Source organism: Triticum urartu, chromosome 5 (genome assembly GCF_003073215.2).
Source record: "Triticum urartu cultivar G1812 chromosome 5, Tu2.1, whole genome shotgun sequence".
Taxonomy (NCBI): Eukaryota; Viridiplantae; Streptophyta; class Magnoliopsida; order Poales; family Poaceae; genus Triticum; species Triticum urartu.
In genome coordinates, this window is record NC_053026.1 from 13709649 (window position 1) to 13717567 (window position 7919).

General features: G+C 42.7%; 1 long non-coding RNA gene across 1 annotated transcript; it reads right to left on the reverse strand.

The window, feature by feature from the left end:
• Positions 1-6355: 6355 nt before the first annotated feature.
• On the reverse strand, positions 6356-7063 carry LOC125555447. The gene is made up of 3 exons (XR_007304707.1): positions 6990-7063; positions 6732-6822; positions 6356-6447 (listed from the first exon to the last, which is right to left on the reverse strand). It is a non-coding gene; the product is annotated as an uncharacterized LOC125555447 (long non-coding RNA).
• Between the last annotated feature and the right edge of the window lie 856 nt (positions 7064-7919).

Here is a 7919-nt window from a genome sequence, read left to right on the forward strand (position 1 = left end):
CTTCCAAGCCCAAGGTAGAAGATTTTACCCCCATGCTCTATAGAATTGAGAAGAGACTTCTAGGTTGCTCCACACTCCTATCATTTGGAGATAAATTGGTTTTGGTTAAATCAGTTTTTGCAAGCATGCCCATCTACTTCATGAGTTCTCTGTCTATTCCAAAAACTGTTCTCACCCACATCAACAAACTCCTCAGACATTGTCTATGGAAGAAATATGGGAGTACAGAACAGGGGCCTGCATTAATTTCTTGGAAAAAGGTGTGTCAGCCAAAAGAGCATGGAGGTTTAGGTGTTCTGGAGATTCAAACACATAACCAGGCTCTTCTGATGAAACCTCAATAAGGAGAACATACCATGGGTCAAGATTGTCTGGGAGGCATACTACAGCAACAGTCAGCCGGGTGAAAGACTGCTAGGCTCTTTCTGGCGGAAGGATATTCTCAAACTGTTTCCAAAATACAGGCAATTTTATCAATGCAAGGCTGGTTCAGGGGATACAATCCAATTCTGGCATGATTGATGGAGGCAAACTAGACTAAAGGACAAATTCCCTGAGTTATTTTCCTTCACCACTTAAGTAAACATCTCCCTTCAGCAGGTGATTGCTCAACACTCTTTTGAAGATATGTTCTATAGACCATTGTCTAGCCAGGCATATGATCAGTTTATTCAACTGCAAAATATTCTTGCTGAGCTCCAAGTGCAAGATCAACCTGACAAGTGGTCATTGAAAGTAAACACTCCCAAGTTCTCAGCCATTCAAACATACAATTCCATCAAGGGCCCATCTAGGAGCCATCACCTCTTCAAGCTGTTATGGAAGAGTTCAAACAGGCTTACTCACAAAATTTTCTTCTGGCTGCTACTTCATGATAGAGTCAATACCAGAAACCTCCTGAAGAGGAAAAAGATGCCTCTCCAGTCCTACAATTGTGCTCTTTGTGCTGAAAATACGGAGGAAACCCTGTCTCACCTTTTCTGGGACTGCAATTTTGCCATGCATTGTTGGAACAAATTAGTCCCGCAAAGAAATAGAGGCATCTCAAGTTTTGATGAATGCTGTTTATTGGCTGAACACTTCTCCAGAGACATAGCTTTTGACATCATTGTGGCAGCAAGCTGGAGTATCTGGCTCATTCGAAATGACAAAATCTTCCGCCAAGCACCAGCTCACATAGGGGGATGGAAATACTATCTCCAAGAAAGCTTGAAAGCAACATCGATCAGAGCAAGATCAGATCTTGCACAGCAAATTAAGGACTGGTCTGAACAGCATTTGATATAATTTTCATCATGTTACCCAAACAAGGAATTGGTTGATTTAGTACCCTTTTTGTATTTTTCTTTTGTATTGTAAATATTTATTATTAATATAAAATTACCGTAGAACATTCTTTTCTACAGTCTTCTCTTTCAAAAAACATCATGTGACCATCCTACTTTGTTTTGTGTTTGCTCTTGAAGAAAGAAAAATAAAGAAGAACGGTGAAAACTTCATGAAGTGAGTAGTTGAATGTCAATTGCATTATGAGAAGTTCAAAGGACGTCTATTCTGGGAGAGACAAAACAGTTGACTGACCATTGTTTTTTAGCTCTGGAAACTAGACTGAATAATAACAGAACATGCGTGAACAAACACTGACCCTGCTAGCCGTGGCAGTTAAGAATATATAAATTTGATCACATACAAGGCTATTCTCGTATCTGTATCTGTATCTTTACCTACTAATTTTTATCTTTACCTACTGATAAAACACACATCGCTTCCGCCGGGTTCATCGTCATCTAAATTACCCTCGAAGTTAGCAAAAATTACCCACCCATGCCACCCGTAAGTGGCAAAAATGATTCACTTTTCCAAAACAAAAAAGAGCGTCAATAATATCCTTTGTTTTAACCATACGTGCAAACAAGTTGTACTACGGGTCTTTTGTTTTCTTGATCTTTTGTTCCCCCCCCCCCCCCCCAATGTTTCAAAGTGTACTACGGTCTGAAACTTATATGGAGGAAAAAAATAAACTCATTGCCTTAATGGACTTTTGACACCCTTATTCACAAGGTATGTCAGTATATATATAACATGTACAGTTTTTTTTTCTCGGCTAAGCATGCAAATAGTGTTGAACAAGTCATTCCTAAACTGTTTTATCATATATCATTGGAGTGCACACAGCACAAATCATGTGTACTTCCGTTTTTCGTTTTCTCTTGCAGAAAGAAAAATTAAGAAGAATGACAAAAACTTCATGAAGTGAGTACTTGACTGTCAATTGCATAAAGCATGATGAGAAGTTCAAGGACGTCTATTCTGGCGGAGACAAAATAGTTGACTGAATGATAACAGAACATGCATGAGCAAACACTAACCCTGCTAGCCGTGGTTATTATGAATAAATAGAGCCAGAAAATTTGATCACATACAAGACTATTCTCGTATAAAACAAATGCATTGATTAAAATCGTTTCCTGTATCCATCCGTGTCACCTTAACATCAGACCTCTTTATACATATGCACCTGATTCAAGGTATTATGAGTTGTGCAGGATGAAAATTTTGTGAAAAAGAGGGTGCCTGACCTGAACCGACAAGCGGAGGAAGCATTTATGAAGCAGGATTATCTGAATGCATCAGTGTTATACACACATGTATACTCTCGGACTTGTGTTCTTGTGTTGACTGGAGGTGCAGCGATGAAACCTGTTCCTCCATCACAATTTTAGTTGATTGATCATTAGCATTAGTTGACCTTGGCAATGTTTATTACTTAACCAGTTACCAAGTAATGTTGTCGCATCAACCTTTTGAAAGACAATTGAGGATGGATAACATGGACGCTGTCAAACAGGGATTCCCATGGGTTATAGAGAATGGGCTTATGAATTATGATGATGCACATAACTGCCAGGAGCTTCACCCCAAGTGGGCAAAGTCGCACTATCGGCTAGGAGTAGCGCTAATGTGTATAAATGCCCGTGTCATAGAAGAGTTCACTCTGGAAATTGCCGAGTATCTCTGATGTGCATGAATGGGGTTTATTGGGAGCTTAGACCAGTTTAGTGGCTACCTATTTTGAGCATTTTAGAACTTAATAACCTGTTTGTATGGAGGTGTTGACAGCGGATGATAAATTGGCTGTGAAATGTTTCAGAGTAGAGCGATCAATATATTTTGCATTGCGAGTTCTCATTATATCTGCAAAAAATAGAGTTCACATTATATCTGCAATGAATATACAGTTTACATGTCTGACTGCATCGACAATCATGTACAGGTAGAAATGGTACGGCCTTGTCTTACAGAAAGAAGAAGAAAATTCAGTCACCACTCACCAGGTTCAGAAAAGCAACTCAATGAGGGCATCGGTCAGGAATAAGAAACTACTACCTAGCTCCTGTGATTTACTTGAGTTCCTAAGATACACACACAGAACGAGCCACTTGTTCAGGTGTAACCATATCTCAGTCCATGCAGCAACAACTCTTTGTGCCAGTCGTTTCTCGGCTAAACTTAAAGCATGATCAGTCTTGCACCTGCTTTTCAACACCTTCACCAGCGACGACACAGATTGCGAGGACGAGGGCACACACGGCGCGAGGCGCACCAAGGCAGATTAAAATCTGAAGGACTCAGAACACGTGGAGATGCTGAAGCGCTATGAAGTAGGGGTGGTACTCGCGGAAGCTGCCATGCAGGTCACCGATAACTTTGTCGGCCAGGTTGAACAGAGCCGTGTTGTGCTCCCAATCTGCACCAGCGGCATTGGTGCTAAAGATGTCTACCACCTTACATTTATACCCCTGGTAGAAGAGGTGGATCAAGTTGCTTGGTCAGGACGGCATGAGGCAAAGATGGCCCGGCTGGAGCACATTGCTCAAGTGCAGCTCTGGATGCGGCTATGAAGTATGTGTCTCCCGAAGTGCCCCCACGCCTATGGTCTCAGTGCTCAGCGCAATCTTGCTCGCAAATGCCGTCAATATCGGCGAGTCTTGGCTGCACTCGGTGTTGGGAAAGAGCTCCTGGGTCCTTATCGGCCTCCTTAGCGATCCAATTGAGGCTCATATGGATCGGCTGCATATGTGTGCTCAGTCATGTGGGCACATATCAATATTCTTCCGTCGATCAACAGCCTCTCCGAGCGACCCTACTGAAACAAAGCCGACCGCATCACAAGCAGCGACGAGCGCTTCTCCTTCCTTGCTTTGTGCGGTATTTCAAGTCAAGTTCCTCGAGGGATTGATTGTATTTTAAATTTACAAATATCTTGGCGCCACCGTGCAAAGTATGTGCTTACTATGCTCTTTTGTTTTCCTCCAATATTTCAGAGTATTCCACGGACTCGAACTAATATGGAGGAAAACACATCCAAACTCATTATGTTAATGGACTCTTGGCACCATTTTTTTCTATTGAGAGAAGACTTTTGGCACCCTAATTCGTAAGGTAGGTGATTATATATAGGGTACGACTGTGTAGTTTTTTTTTCAGCTGAGCATGCGAATAGTGTTGAACAAGTCATCCAAAAACTGCTTTTTCATTCTTTTTTTGTCATTGGAGTGCACACATCACAAATCATGTGGCCTTTGTACTTTCGTTTTCTGTTTCCTCTTGCAAAACAAAAATAAAGAAGAATGGTGAAAACTTCATGATGTGAGTAGTTGAATCTTGTATGTCATCTGCATGAAGAATGGTGAGAAGTTCAAGGCATAAATACTCCCTTATTTTCAAGACTTATTCTTTTTTTTGCGGACAATTTCAAGACTTATTCAATACTACCTAGGAATAGACCAGAGTGTACCTATGAATCTAAAAGTAAACTGGTTTTTAAACATAACAGCAAATTATTTTTATTTTTTTGAAAGAGAAGGTGGCTAAATGCCGACCTTATATTTCAAAACAGGCTGGAAAACCTGTGAAAGTAACTTGTTACATTAAGCTTGTGAGATGCAGCCAGGTGCAAGGTCACAAGGAAGGGGTGAAAGAAAAAGTTGGGAAGGAGGAGGAGGACTACAGGAGGAAGGAGGGAACAGCAAACAGCAAAGTTGGCAGATTAGCCAGTAATTAGAGTACACCCGGCGAGGAGGTCGGTCTTGTCTTGTTGTCTGCTTGCCCTATTGCTCCACAGCCGAATAAGATCAGCTGCATAGTATTTGATGTATGGCTCAGACCATAGTTTTGAATGAAAAACTCGATCATTTCGGGCGTGCCATGCAGTGACGGCGCAGGCAGCAAAAACCACATTCCATTTGTGCCTAAAATGCAGCCGCCTACCAGCTTGCTCAACAAAGGATAAGATGTCAGATGATGCATACGCCAGAGAGCCCAACGTCAAGTTGTTCCATAAAACAGAAGCTGCCCAGCAATGCAACACAAGGTGACCAATGCTCTCCGTAGAGGGGCAAGTATCACAGTCAGCAAACGGTGCGATAGCAGACCAGCCTTTCCTGAACATGTTGTCCCGAGTGTTAAGCCGCCCCCAGAAAGCTAACCAAAGGAAAGTTCTATGCTTGAGAGGGATCAACGAGTCCCAAATCCATGGTTCTGCCGCGCACTTGACCCCTCGGAAAATGAGGAGCTGATAGTAATAGCTGGTGCTTATGCGATTGCCTGCCACTAATGGTGATCGAACATCCTTGGCTGCACCGTTGGGAGCCACCTCTTGTAGAAGCTGATTGAGAGCCGTTAACTCTGTTGCGGCTGCTTGGGTTAAGTTTGGGTGAAGCTGCACCACCCAGGACCCATGGCTGAATTGGGACCGAACATAGCAAGCCGAGCTTCTGGCAAAGGAGAAAAGCACCGGGAAAACCTGCCTCAACCTGCCAACCTGGAGCCACTGATCATGCCAAAAAGAAACTAGGTCATCAGAGCCCAACACACAGCGTGACGAGTTGATCACCAAAGGAATGTACTCTTTGAAACCTCTCCACATGGCCGTGTCTCTGCTGCCACCATTGTGAGGCACAACATTCTTACAATACTGTGCAGCAAACCATTGATAGCACGGAACCTCAGAGAACTGCAGAATTTTGATGACGAACTTGCATAGCATGGCCTGATTGTGTGCTTGTAGGTTGCGGACACCCAAGCCCCCATTAGCACGAGGTAGAGTAACTTTGTCCCAGGCCACAAGGCACTGGCCCCCCTTGACATTGTTCTTGCCCTGCCAGAAGAAAGCTCGCAACAGACTGTCTAAAGCATCAATGGATTCCTTGGGCCAAGGGAAACATGACATGAAATAGCTAGGGATGCCAGCAAGAACAGAATTAATGAGGGTAAGCCTCCCACCCATTAAGGCAGTATAATTCTCAAGGAAAAAGACAGCATGATATTTTGCTTTAGTTTCCTTAGAAGTTAGCTGATATTTACCTTACAGTAACGTTTGAACTTTCCATAGTAAAGAGTGTCAACAAGTATAAGAACTGCATGCTGCCGTTTCACCGTGAACCACTTCAAGAGGAGAACACGCCAGAACGTGGGATGTTAGGCTATCGGAAAACATGGCAATTGTTTAAATTAGAGGACAGATGACTACTGAAGTTCTGAAAGTGTGAAGAGAAGAAAAATGTGATGCAACATTTGGCAACCATATGATATAAATAAGAAGGGATGTTAAATTATTCTTGTCATTTTTACGAGGTTTCTGATAATCCAATTTTATGCGATTGAATCTGAATTTGGTTAAGGAGACAAGGATTCCACTTTCCAGGGAAATCAAGCATAGAAATTATCACCTGTGCACCCTTTCTCCAATCCCTCTTGACGATTTCAGGTAACATATGCTCAGAGTATCTACCTGCTCCATGTGGACCAGGATCATCGAAACTGAACAATAATTGGCATGTCAATGGTGAGGCCATGATGTGTATAACAATAATGAATAAGAGGGAACCAGCAGGTCCTCAACCAGGAATATGTTCAGCTTAAAATATTAAAAAAACTTGCATCTATAGAGAATCATCTGTAACGTAACCTTCAGAACCCTCACTTACGAGTCAACAAAGCTGATGTTTGTTTCCATGAGATAACTATATACATAATCGAAGTTATGCAGTGGTACACAATTGCAATAAAAAACAAAGCATCAGGATAAGGGTATTCAATTTAAATTTAGATGAGAACAAAGGAAATGACTAACCTCTCAGCCAGCAAAACAAAATGCTGGTTATCAGCATCTTGCAGTGCATTTCCCAAGGCCTGGCTGAACAGAGGTGCGTTGTGCTCTCAATCTGCACCGGCGGCGTTGGTGCTAAAGATGTGTACCACCTTACATTTATACCCCTGGTAGAAGAGGTGGATCAAATTGCTTGGTCAGGACGGCATGAGGCAGAGATGGCCTGTCTCGAGCACATTGATCAAGTGCAGCTCTGGATGCGGCTATGAAGTATGCGTCTCCCCAAGTGCCCCCACGCATGCCTATGGTCTCAGTGCTCAGCGCAATCTTGCTCGCAAATGCTGGTAACATCAGCGAGTCTTGGCTGCACTTGGTGTTGGGAAAGAGCTCCTGGTTCCTTCGCAGCCTCCTTGGCGATCCAATTGAGGCTCATATGGATCGGCTGCATATATGCGCTCAGTCATGTGGGCACATATCAATATTCTTCCGCCGATCAGCAGCCTCTCCGAGCGACCCTACTGAAACAAAGCCGGCGGCATCACAAGCAGCGATGAGCGCTTCTCCTTCCTTGCTTTGTGCGGTATTTCAAGTCAAGTTCCTCGAGGGAATGATTGTATTTTAAATTTACAAATATCTTGGCGTCACGGTGAAAAGCATGTGTTTACTATGCTCTTTTGTTTTCTTCCAATATTTCAGAGTATTCCACGGACTCGAACTAATATGGAGGAAAACAAATTCAAACTCATTATGTTAATGGACTCTTGGCAACATTTTTTTGTATTCAGAGAAGACTTTTGGCACCCTAATT